Here is a 12,921-nt window from a genome sequence, read left to right as displayed (position 1 = left end):
AACATTTTAACCAGAGTGCCACTCTTCTGCCAGGGTGCTGGAGGAAGCCATATGCCTGCTGTCTGAGACAGCAGCTTGGAGATGGATGGGAATCTCAGCATCCACCTCTCTGCTGGTCTCTTATCTATTCTAGTGTGACAGATAATTCTGCTCAGCTTGTCAGTGATGACAGCTGAGACTTTTTGCTTAGATGCCTTGACAGTGCTCGTATTAAGCAGCCAGGGCTGTACACTCCATTAAGTTTTTGTAAAATGAACTGTCTACTACCTGCTGTCTCACTGATAGGTTTGTGAGCTATAATCCTCTCCAGCTGCAGGCTGCCCCAGTGAGTGCCTTCAGCCACCTGAGAGGTAGGGAGTCAGGAGACTTTTAGTAGAGTCTCAGGGCACAATCTTTCCTTACACAGAAAAGATGGGATTCCACTGCCTGCAGATGTTTTATAAGATGATCAGAATATTTTGTGGAAGACAAACTGTCTTTTCTGAAATGAAAACAGACAAAAAAGGTATCGTTATTTTTGATGTGCAAGCAGTGGCCACGTGCAAATAAGTGGAAGGTGCCGCTGTGTGGAGGTGTGAGATGTGGTCTGGGTAACACTTAAATCTCGTGGTGCTCTTGCTCTGTGTACCACTCCCATGGCAGTAGGTACATTTGAAAATGGAGTGCCTTGATTTCAGGATTTCATTTTTGTGGAAGGGAAGTACTGAGAGAGTTGAGTTGTATCTGTAATTGCCACAGCCAATAACTGCTTTGACACAAGGAAATGTGTGCTGAAAAGAATGGATTGGGCAATTGAAGATGGAATTATAATAAACTGCAGCTGTTTTAGGAGAAGAACTGGCACTGAAGCTGAGCCTGATTCTTCATAGCCTGACAGAGGTTTGAAAAATAGAAACAAAAGGTTTTGGCTGAAATTACAGATTGATTTGGTTGCAGCCAGGCTGTGCAATCTAGATGCCCTGTGTTTAGGGGCAGGTTGTGTTCTGTTTCTCATCCCATTACGTGTTCCTGCAGCCCCCAGAGGATTTATTCATGGATATAGCTTCTTACATGAACAGCATTACATTTGTGAGAGTTGTTACAACCACGTGTGTGTGGTATCAGAGTGCTGTGCTGCTCTGGCAGCAGCAGTGTAATATTAATATGCTGATAATGCCTGATACAGGGCAAGCTTTGCTTTGGGTAATGGTAACATCAAGTCCCAGCTATAACTCAGAACAGATGCAGGTCCTCATTCTGCACTGAAATCTGAGTGGGAGGAAGCTCACTCCACCTACAGCTATTTAGTTGGGGACGTGAGTCACGAAGATGGAGAGTGAACAAAGACGACTGTATCTGGCTTCCAGTCTCCTCTGTGCCCCTCGGAGTATTAATTTGTAGTCAATTATCCTCTCCAGGCTTGGTGCCCTTTTTCTTTCTTTGACTTTAAAAGTGTCTATTTGTATGAGCGTGGGTGTGCCAGTGAGGTTTTGATCTCCTCTGCTTTCTGGTTTGATCTGCTTCGCTTTCTGCAGAAGTAACTTTTATATGCCAGGTTTTAAAAAAATCTGGTTTTGTTCATGCCAAGATACCCATATGCCAGTATTATTCTTGAGACAATGTTTTCTTAATAAGCCCTGAAAATGGAAGTACTGACTATACCTGTATAAGGTTCAGGTACACATCGGGGTAATTAGAACTGAGATTAGGGAATTAAAAAACAAAAACTTTTGACAGGCAATGACTTTGAACAGTGGTATAATATTCTGAGACTCACAACAGAAATGTATAAGAAGTGCTTCATTATGAATTAGAAACATTGCTTTCCTATGGAATATATAAGTAGATTTTCAAATTACATGTGCCCTTGCTTATATTTTTAAATTGACCTTTTCAGGTTTTAATTCTCATACTTTATAGAGTGATGTTTATTTTTATTTGTGAAAGCAAGAATTGTATCACCTTTTCATACAGACTCATGAAGTATGCTTGTATTTTTCATCTTAAAAAAAAAATGCTGGCTATTAGATGCCTGTTAATGAGTTAAAATTAGTTTGAACTCCTAAATATATTCCTGAATTACCAGTTAATTTATGTTGCTTTTCATTATTTTTAAATTTACTTTTGTGTACATGTACATCTCTCACCTACTGTATATTGGTGGATAAACAGAAAACAAAGACTACAGAGGCCTTAAGCCCTGGTCGTGAAGGCTGGGTGTCACTAGTCATCAAGGTCCTGGTGGAGAAAGCAAGAAAACCAGTGCAGGTAGTTAATTACTGCCTGCTTCACAGTCACACCAGAAGTTATGTACTTTATCCTAAAAAAAAAAAATAAAAATCCTTAGATTACCTTAAATTCTGTTTTTTAAGAGTGAGGTTATGTGCATAGTATATGAGATACAATTTTCTTTGCTTTTTCTTTTTTAACCCTGCAGGTTCCTACTATAAACTTTGCAAGCTTGAATCTGAGATGCAAAAGTACAGTATAAAATGATATGGCTTTATGCAATGGAATCCTAAAAATAATTACCCATTATTGTGAAAAAAATGCTGGAATATTACAGACTTGGTGGTTCTTTCCCTTTGGAATAACTTGCATTTAAAAAAACCAAACCAAACCTATTTAAATGAAGCATTCAGCAGACAAAAGTTAAACTACAAAGATGTGTGATTCTTTTACTTGTCAGCCTCTCTAACCTTGTAGTCTCATAAATTAACTCCTCTTACGTACTAATTAATGACCTGGGAAAGGCAGATGTTGTATCCAGCTGTTAAATGGGCTTTTTTATTATTATTTTTTTAATGCTTCCTTTTTTATGGAGCCAGTTAACTCTAGCATAAAGCCTAAAATCATTGCAGGAAAAATTCTTAATGCAGACCTCAGATGACGAGGAAGAGAAATGACACTAAAAGAAGCACGAACATCTGATACTATTATTTTTGTAGCGTGTTCTAATGCATCCTTGGGATGGGAGGAGGTAGGAATCTTCATCCCTTGTGCTTTGGCAGTCTGGCTATGGCATTGGTAAGGCTCTGTTCCCCAATTAGCCAGTTCCCTGCACAGTGATGGCCTGAGTTGGATGTGCCTGGGTGGGGATGGGGAGGACATGTGAGTTAGGACTGGGGATACCAATAGCTTTGGTCTCCTGGCAGAAGAAATGAACATTGTGTGGTCTATTGCAGAAGCTAAACAGCTTGCAAGGTGACAGAATGTTCTTTCACCATAGTTTTTCCTGATGCTATGGGGCTGCAGGTGAGCTCTGGGTTAGGTGGCAGCCAGGCGTGCTGCTGCTGCTGGGTGTACAGCCCAGAGATGCCTTCCAGGGTCTGCCTGAGGCTCCTGCTGGGGCTGGCAGGATTGCTGGAGCATGTGCTCTGCTTCCCCTGGGTGTACACAGGGTCACAGGCTCTGTGCTGGTGAATTGAGTCATTGTTCTGAACCCAAAAATTGGGATTTAAAGCACTTGTCTGCCTTCCAGACCTCTGAGGGGATTTTTGGAACTTTATGCAGACTTCTCCTCCCATGTCAGAAACCCTTTTTTTCTCCTATGATAATAAATTGTCATTTTAGAAGTTATGACTGAGATAGGAGAATAGTTTCATTGACAAAAATGTGGCCAAATGATAGCAAGTTTGGTTAATGATGGGCTTGTCAGCCCAAGTTTTATCCTTGCTTTTAGATATGTGCTTCTTGGAGGGCTCTGGAAGTTATACAGGCAGCTGAGGTCTAAGTTGTCTGATTTCCAAATGAAAGGGAATAGGGAGGAGGCAGGGAAGAGTTTTATGTTTTAACAGACTTTGCTGGTCAGAAAGGAATTCATTGCACATGTCTGCTTTGAAATGAGGAAGAACAGAAACAGTGCAAAAAAAGGGAGATCAGTTGTCAAAAATTTTTAGAGATTGTGCATGTAGTGCTGCCTCTTGTCCTTATCAGAGGAGTTGAGTTTTTAAAAGATATTTCTTACTACTGAAACAAAATTCTCCTGCAAATCAGTGAGGGTGGAAAAGACTGGGTTAGTGCTAAATTGCAACACTGTGTGTTTGTTTATTAATATCATGGTGATATTCGTGAATGATAAAATAATTGCCAAGCACTTGGAGGAGTAGTGTTTTGTCAGCTGTTGATGAGACTTCTGGCAATAGCTGTCACCTGGGTTGTACAGTAGGCACCCAGAGCATCTTGTGGAGGGTGTCCTGTGTTTCTGAAATGTTTCTATTGCAAGATGAAATGTGCTGTTAAACTGCATCTCCTGTTTCCTTCTACAGACTGAAAGCATGGAAATGCATTGTACTGAACTACAATAGCATTATTTGCTTTCATAAAAAATGCTTTTTTCACTTAGACTTTTCTTTGGTACATTACTAATGGACTGACAGAAAAAAAGCTTGAAAACTTTGGTTTTAAGTTTAGCCTGTGACAGATTGCAGTCACAACAGATTTTAAATCTTTATTTCAGTACCTCTTAGTTTTTTAACTGTCTTGAAGTACACTGCACAAACTTTGCTCCTAATAAACCTAAAGGTTTGTTTGTCAGTGCTTTCATCTTTTGCTGGCTTCTTTAGCTCTTAGTGTCACATCATATGTTTGACATATTTTAATAATTCTCATGGTGGTTTTTTTTTTTTAAGTTCCTGTCGTCTTTTTGGCGCCTCTTCCTAACTGTGTCAGAAAGCAGTCATTAAAATGATTTATTTTTACTCCATATGGAAGTTCTTGAGTATTCAGAAAGATTGTATGAGGTTTTTAGTGCTGACTTCATTAGCTATAATCCTGTTCTTATTCATATCCTTGCTGGCAGAACAAGTAAAATAATGTCAGAGGTTTTTTCATATGTAATTTTTTGTAACTACAGTGAGTACAAAAGGAAGAAAAAGCCCCAAAACCCTGTGTCATTAATTATTACACAGGAAAAGAGAACATTTGAATTTTTAAGAACTTCTATATAATGGGGAGCATTAGGTATGGTGCTGTGTCAAATATTTATCCGTCTCTTCCGAACCAAGTGTTATGTGAGGTAAAAAAGAAAATGCAGTTACAGCAGTAGAAAACACTTCTTAGCACAGCGTACATCTATCATTCCTACAGAGAGGGAAAAAATGTGCTCTGCATTACTTGAGGGTGCTGGGAGTAGGATGGAGACTGGTTCTGTTATGAGAACAAATCATTTTGCCCTTCCTGTAAGAGGTCATTGTTTTTACAGCTGCTTTTTTTTTTTCCTCCTGAATATACTGCACTTATGTGCCTGTCACTAGAAGCTTGATGGTTACCAGGAATAGAGTTCTGTGTTTGTCACTCCTGAGAAAATGTGGAGGAGAGCTGAGCAAAGAGGTTTCCTCTGCTGAGAAGGGACATCTGAAGGATCCTCGTGGACAGGAGTGTTCCACTTTGAGTTTGGCTGGAGAAGTGTGCATCTGTCCTACAGAACAGAACAGACTCAATTGTTCTGGGTTTGAGAAGAGAAAACAACTGAGTTTACATAATCAGGGCCCTCTTACACCATCAGGAAGTGGTGTACTGAACACTACAGAAACATGTGAATTATTTACTTTGTGAATTTTTTTACCCAGTGACATTAATCCAGTTTTAAGCTTGTTAAACTCCTGTGAAATTGGAGCAGTTTTATTTAATTTTGTTGAATTAAGTCTCATATCAGGGGGGAACCAGGAGGCTGTGGATGCTGCTTGGTCATGATATCAACTTGAAATTGGCTTCAGTGACAAGAGAGCTTAACCAGTGGTTAATTGTGAGCATGATAATGCTTGAAGTTGTCAGTGAAACTATTCTCCTATGTTGAGTTTTCAGTACACCTTGTGTTTGTGAAGGGTTGTGTAATGCCCAATTCCAGTCAGGTGTACATTCTTCCTTCTTGCATCAAAACCATGACCATCTCCATGGCCATCCTGCCCACAGAATTTACTTTCCTTTTGGCTCAAGTCTTCCTAACAGGAAGAGTGAGTTGGGTCATATTCCAGAAACAGACCTGGAAAAATGGTTATGGAATAGAGTTTTGAACACCTCTAACTCATTATCAAGTAATTGGTATTACTAGGTGAAGGCAAGTGGCTGAAATAAAGCTAGTGAAAAAAAAAAAAATGCTGAAGACTTTAAAATCTAATCTCTGAGAGGTGGTGTGGAGATGTACTGGTGTGTACAAAATGTGCTCTGTTCCTCTATTGAATGAGAAAAAACTGGCTATAGAATGAAGAAAATACTTTTAATTGCACTGTGTCAAAGGGAATTCAAAGATCTGACCTGTATCACAGTGATCCGTACCAAAGCTGTCCATATGATAGAAATGTCTCTAAATATCCTGAGAGATAAACAAGTATTGTCTGACATTACAAGTTTCCTTAAATCTTTGATTTGAATAGAATATTACAGACAAGCAGCATATGATACAATATTTCTATAATTAATCCAAACCCTTACACACTCCTTTTTTATTTTTGATCTCTATATGAGTATATGACAAGAGGTGTATTCTTCTGATTAATGACTACCCTGAGCCAAAATGTTTGTACAATTGATCTATCAGATTCAGTTACTCTTTATGATTGGCTTTCTGTTTAAAGTAATAAAATATTGCTCTTTATTTCCTATTTGAGGACTTAATATTTTCACAATTTCTGAGGTTTTAAGGGCTGTGAAAAGGTAAATGATTTTGCACTTCTTAATGACCAGAGAATAATTTAAAAAAAGAAAAAAAACCCTGAGTGTCCAAAAAGGCTTACCATATGTGTATTTACATGCATATATAATAATATATATAATACATAATGTATGTAAATTGGTGAATATACTGATAATGTTCATATTTATATACCTTTAAAAAAAGAAGCACAATCTCTTCACAGTAGTTTGCCACTATTTGCATTGTGGTATATAAAGGTTATCCCTTGGTCTATATTTACCCTGTTGTTAGAGTGAAGGTGACACTTAAGCATCATAAAACATTCATATGCTTTTCAGAATGCAGGATGCATTTGCAGAGTGTGCACTTTGCCTCTTTGCCTTCCTTTGCCTTGCTTCAGAACCTTTGATACTAATTCCTGAAGCTCATCATTGAAGTTTCTAACTTATTCAGAACAATAAATGACGTAAGTTGTGTCAAATTTTTTTTTTTTTTTTTTGCATTTATCCAGCTATTGCAATAGTAATATTTGAACAACTGTGAACACCAACCCACTGCTCTGCTGCCCTTCAAATACAGAAATAATAACAACAACAAAAAATTCCGTTATTAAAAAAATTGGGGTGCAAATACCCGGGCAGAGGAATGGTTCAGGCATACTCGATTCTTCATGTTCTGTGGAGCCCCTGATCTAACAGGCTGGATGTTGCACTGCTCATGGAAATGGTGCTGCTGGCTCCAGTGGGAATAAAATTAGTGTATATAGCCCTGAGTGGGAAAGCTTTTTCTTTTAGTGCACCTAAAGCTGCTTGGAATGAGCTCCTAACATTCCTGATCCTCAGCAGAGCATTAGACCACAAGGTTGATTACTTCTACCGTAAACCCCTCAGTGGGTATATTCTTTTTTTATTTCAGGTCTCCCCAGCTCCTCTCAGAGGAAACAGATGGCATGTAATTTATTAGCACCACCTACAACTGTTTTGTTTTGGGGTTTTTTTTTTTGCCAGTTTTCTGTTTAAATTTGTTTTTCTGTATTAATTCTCATGTTAGCTGTCTCTTTGATGTAATAGTTGAGTCTACTTGAGAGTGAAAAGAAAAAAAATAATTGCACAGCATGTTTCAGTTATTTTAAAAGAGACTATTTGAAAAATTGCATTACTGAATTATTCTTTGGATGATTTCTGGTACTGGTTTTGGCTTTTTAAAGTTAACTGCTTAAGAGGTGACAATATCTAGATGATTTTAGTGTTAAGTGTAAACTGTGGCATGTGTCCTTCTAGAAGGTGGCAAGGGATCAGAGTGGTTCCTACTGCAAGTAATTCTGAAAGACTTTGTTTAACTTAAACTTTGCAAGCCATTAGAAGCCATCAGCTGGTGACATGAAGGTGATAAAAGGCAACAGTGTCATCTTGTGTTATTTTCTAATTCTAATTTTCTATTATAAACTCAGTTTCAGACTTCCTTGTGTAAGGAAGTCTGCTTATGCTCCTTGATTTGTTTCCATATATATATATATATATCCATATATATATATATATATGTCAACCAAAAACTACATACAAGATGACTCTTTTAAAATACTAATTAGATGGGGTAAAATGTTTTTTTCTTTCTCTAGACATAGCTCTTTATATAATCACCTGTTGAGTTAAATGAAGTGTTATTGGACTACAGATCCATAGAAAGTAGTAATCATTGTAACTGTTAGCCTAAAGAGGTGTTTAGCTTATCTCATGAGTGTGTTATTAATAGGACAACATTATTTAGGGTTGTCAGGAAAATCAATATTGAATACAGTTGCTCCATTCATTAATATTATCAGAAGTAGATGCTTTCTGGTTGGTAGTTAAGGAGATCTATGTCAAAAAAACCCTCCTACTTGCAGAGAAGAGGGTACTGGGGAATACCCTGAGCTTCTCTTGAAAGAGTCAAGGGGAAGGGAGAAAAACTTTTGAATAATTGAATGTGGTAGCTGAGGATACAGGAATAGGGAAAGGGGAAATGAAGACGACATTTTTTGCAGTGACATTATGACAATGATTTTCATCAATCCCTAGTTGTAAATGTTTTATTTTGCACACTGGAGTGCTGCTCTGTGTGCTCTGACAGCTCATTAGATCCTTGTTGTGGTAGGTGTTTGAGGAGAGCTGGAAGCTAAGGATTCAGCAAGAAAAGTGTTTGGTCTTGTGCATCACACAATGTTGATTCTGGTGCTGGCTTCAAAGTGTTAGAGAAGCATCAATTTACTGTCTCACTGGACTGGATCTTGTCTGGCTTTAGACATGCTTAGTTTTTACCTCTGTGATAGATAGCTGGAGCCAGAAATACCTCCCAAGTCTCCATTGTGCCACTTGGAAGCTTAAGGTATAAAAATTTATGGCTGACTTTCCCAACTTGTGCCAACCTGGGACACTCAATTATGGATCTATGAGGCTGGCTTGATATTTTTCATTTGCTAAACTTCCATGCAGTTATTCATTTCAGGACAGATTCAAAGTGTGATCTTCTGGAAATAGTGTATCCCTTCTTTCTTAAACACCATTGGAGAAGCCCCCGGGGATGTAAAGAAAGAACCAAGCTGAACCAGATCACAGAGGCTGTGGGATGTTACATGCTGCCACCTTTTCACGGGGATGATGAGGACTTTGGCCAGTGCCTCCTTGTTTAATGCTTACTGTTTCCTGTGTGGCCACTGAAACAACTCTTCATTTTTGTCTTTTTTTTGTAATTTTTCTTTGTGTGTTTCAAAGTTTGTCAAAATTGTGATGATTTCTTGGAAACTTCAATGTCATGGTATTTATTGTTGGGCTGCTCCAGTGGCTGCTTGGCTTGCTCCTGACCCAGAGTCATCTGAATGTGTTTGACTGGGCAACAAGGAACAGGGAATTTAGCCTAGGGGAATGTTGGAGTGTAGCCATTGAGGTCAGTAGGACTGCATGCCAATAAGTAACCTATTTAGAATAAATTAAAAAGCTAAAACTGTCAGTACATTGAATATTATGGACAATTTGGATGATGTTATGTCCTTCCTAGGACCCTCTCTTTATGTAATGTTTAATGTATGGTGTGAATGCTTTCCTTTTTTTCCTGGCTTGTGCTGCTCGAACTGTAACTGCTTTTGCTACTATAGATAATAATTAACTTAGAGCATTTTTGGTGCTCTTTGTACAGAGGGAAGTAAACAGCTGAAATACTGCCAGGTTTGCTTTGGCTCCCCAGGAGAACTAAGGAAAGCCTGTGGGGGGGACAGTTGGTCACCTAGAGCAGATCAGAGGACTACGTTGGAAATTAAACCAAAGCCACTTCTGCTGTGTTCAGGAGCCCTGCTGCAGGCAGAGGGTGAGGAGTCATGGTGTCAGACCATTTGCTCAACATCTGGCTGGCAGATGTGTGACTCAGGTGGGAGAAGCTCTATGTGCTTTTTGTCATGGCCAGAGGAAAGCTATTCCCACTTGCTATGTGGAAATGAGAGTTACTGGGTTTGTATTTTAATTGAATCATTAATTATCCTTTGAGATGCTTTGTGCATTGAAGGAGGCAGCCAGTCTGCAGATTTGCGTTTCCAAAGGTTCATCTGAAATCTTGCTTATTCAGGGCCCCCTCTGTATGCATATTTCAACATTTTGCAGGCAGGACATTGCAGTTAGAAAGCCAGCTCTGGGATGGGAATTCCCAAGCATCTTGACCTCGTTGTCACTCTTGAGTGTAAGATTTGTGTTGCACAGTGGTGGGGACAGCAGCTCATGGCTCTGGGCTACATCTGGCAAGTTCCTGGGGGGGAGGTCTCAGTCCCCAGCTCAGCTTCCAGCTGGTACATGGGTTAAGGCAAGGGGTTGCCATGTACAGCTCCAGTGCACATCCTATTCCACATCCCAGTTTTTTCCTCACTTGTTACCTAATGTGTGTTGCTAGTTGTAAATACATGAACAACCTCAAGAGGACTGTTGTTGAGCGTTTTAATCCTCTTTAGGTACTTTATTAGAGGCATGGTATTTTCTAGCGAAAACTTGATTGTATTTTATTTTTTTAAATAGTTGTGTTATCAAGTAATACTAGTGTAAGGTGGTGTAGATAGATGTAGCTCCTATATCTCTAAATCTGTCTTTAATCCTGTCTGAAACCATGTGCTTGGCAGCTTAAGAGTCATAAATACAGAATGCAAATGTGAAACATCAGGGATGTTTACACAGAGTACTAAGGTATGATTCATACTGAAATAGTTTTATGTGGTGAATTCATAGGTAATTAGTAGCAGAATTCGAATGACTATGAGAGCTTGATAATATGTGAAAGCTCTGACAAAAACACTTGTGATACACTTTCATTAAATCTCAGGAAGAAAGTTTGAGAAGGCTCATTTACCACTGTAAGAAATAAAATGCAGAAACATTTCAGTAAACGTGTGGTAGGCAAATAGTGCAAAAGGAAATAAACAAAACCCATTAGAAATAGTTGAAAAAAACCCCCAGGTTTGGTAGGTCATTATTGCATAAATGTTCTTTTAAATTTTCTACATTTATTACTTCATTCCAGGAAAAAAAAGCTGGGAGGCAAAATGAAGTATAGAAGTTTGTTTTTTCTTTTTTCCAAGGCTCTTATTTTTCCTTGAAAGCAAATCACATGCTATTCTTGCCCTTCAGCAGGTTTTTGTTTAGTTGTAATTTAACTTACAGCAGTGTGGGCAAATAGTTAATGGCAGGGAAAACAAGTACAAGCCAATTATTGGTGAAGCCATCTATGGCAGCCTTTTCTGCATTCCCCTAAAAAATAATGTGCTTAACTTCAACTATGGCTTAATTAATATGCACATTATTTCCACTACTACTAAAGCTGATGGGCTCTCTGGATATAGTCATCTGCTATGTAATTTTTCTCTTTTTAAATCAGATTTCATGTTCCTACTTAATCTATGGCATCTTGTATTCTTTGAAAAATACAGTACAGATGTTACATTTATGTACAAATGCTTTATAAATAAATACATCTCAGTTAAGGTGAGTCAAATTGTCACCTTGGTTTGCTTGGGGTGGCACTTGGGGATGCTTTATATGCAATGTGCAAAACAGGCATGGTGATCCTTCAGTTGGAGAATTTAGCCAGAGTGGAGCTGTTTTGCATCACTTGAAAGTGATGTGGGCTGTTTATTTCAATGGATTATTTCCCAAATGGTAAAATAATGCTCCCAAATGGCAGTTTACAGTTGGTAATTTCCCAATAAAGGGGAAAGGAACAAATTTAATTTTAGAGAGAGAAAAGCCAAGTAGGATAAAATGTGTTGTGTCCAACATCTACATAATTAAAGGAAAGCAAAGACAAAAATAAAGATCAGAAATAAAAATATTTCAAACAGATATTTGCTAATTGTTCAAGATCCTAAAATCAGAAGCTGCTGACAAGCTTCTCTTACTTTCTAAAATAAAGACTGACTAATGTCTACTGTCTTTATCTCCTGTGTTATTTTTCCCAGGATTGCAATTGCTGCTAATCTTCCCTGTCAGTGTTCTCCCAGCTGTCTTAAATCTCATGTTTTTTCCAGCCTTGCCTGAAACTGAGAGTTAGACCAATATCCTTCTCCCTGAGGTACATTTCTGCTTCTGCTGAAGGGTGGGGGTTAGAGATGGGGTCTGCTTAATGTATTTACCCAGTTTTTCTTTGAGAAAATTAGTGCTTGAGTTTACTGGAAGAATGAATCTCAAACTTCCTTTAAAATAGGATCCAGCAGCTGGGGATAAGTAGCAAATCAGTACTTTAGACCATTTTAATTCTGTAGTTGGTGGAAACTTGAAAGATTGATATGCATGGCATGAATTTCTACTTTTGTTTTATGGGTAAGCTTTATATACAATCAGCAGATGATGAAAACATACTTTTTAAAGAATGTTCAAGTGTTTTTAAATGAGTCTTAAAGTGTTTCTTTTTTAGAGATGAACTATACTTACTTGCTTACCAAGTCTTTTGCAAGTTGAGAAGGGTTACTTGATTCTTTGGGTGTTTTCTCTACAAAATAGCTAAAGCAAGCTTTTAGTCAAATTATAAGATTCCTATTGAAATCTATTTAAAGATAAATTGCAGATGTTATTCTGATAAGCTAGCTGCATTTTCTAGGAGATTTTGCATCTCAGAAATGTGCACTACAGACGCACTCAAATAGAAGACGAGGCTGGTAAAGGATATAGAAATATAATGGCTGAAACAGAAAAACAGAAGTCCTGATTTTCATCCTTTTTCTTCTGATATTCCCCCCCCCCAAAAAAAAAAACCCTGAATTTCAACACAAGAATCCAACCTGAGCAACACAACTGACAGAG

At 38.2% G+C, this 12,921-nt stretch overlaps 1 protein-coding gene across 3 annotated transcripts in view; it reads left to right on the top strand.

Annotated features, from left to right (window-relative positions):
* Nucleotides 1-12,921, top strand: part of NAALADL2 (N-acetylated alpha-linked acidic dipeptidase like 2) — a 363,639-nt gene that overhangs the window by 44,679 nt on the left and 306,039 nt on the right. The window contains exon 1 of one of the 3 annotated variants that reach the window (XM_071752640.1): nucleotides 9,802-10,012. The exons of 1 other annotated variant lie outside the window; for it this stretch is intronic. The gene's annotated coding sequence lies outside the window, so the exon portion shown is untranslated. Of the gene's footprint in view, nucleotides 1-9,801; nucleotides 10,013-12,921 lie in introns of those variants that run through there. One more of the 3 variants, XM_071752641.1, reaches the window with a different exon arrangement.

Source organism: Heliangelus exortis, chromosome 9 (genome assembly GCF_036169615.1).
Source record: "Heliangelus exortis chromosome 9, bHelExo1.hap1, whole genome shotgun sequence".
Classification (NCBI taxonomy): Eukaryota; Metazoa; Chordata; class Aves; order Apodiformes; family Trochilidae; genus Heliangelus; species Heliangelus exortis.
The sequence above is the reverse complement of the archived record's forward strand: the minus strand, read 5'-3'. Positions and strand labels throughout refer to the sequence as shown.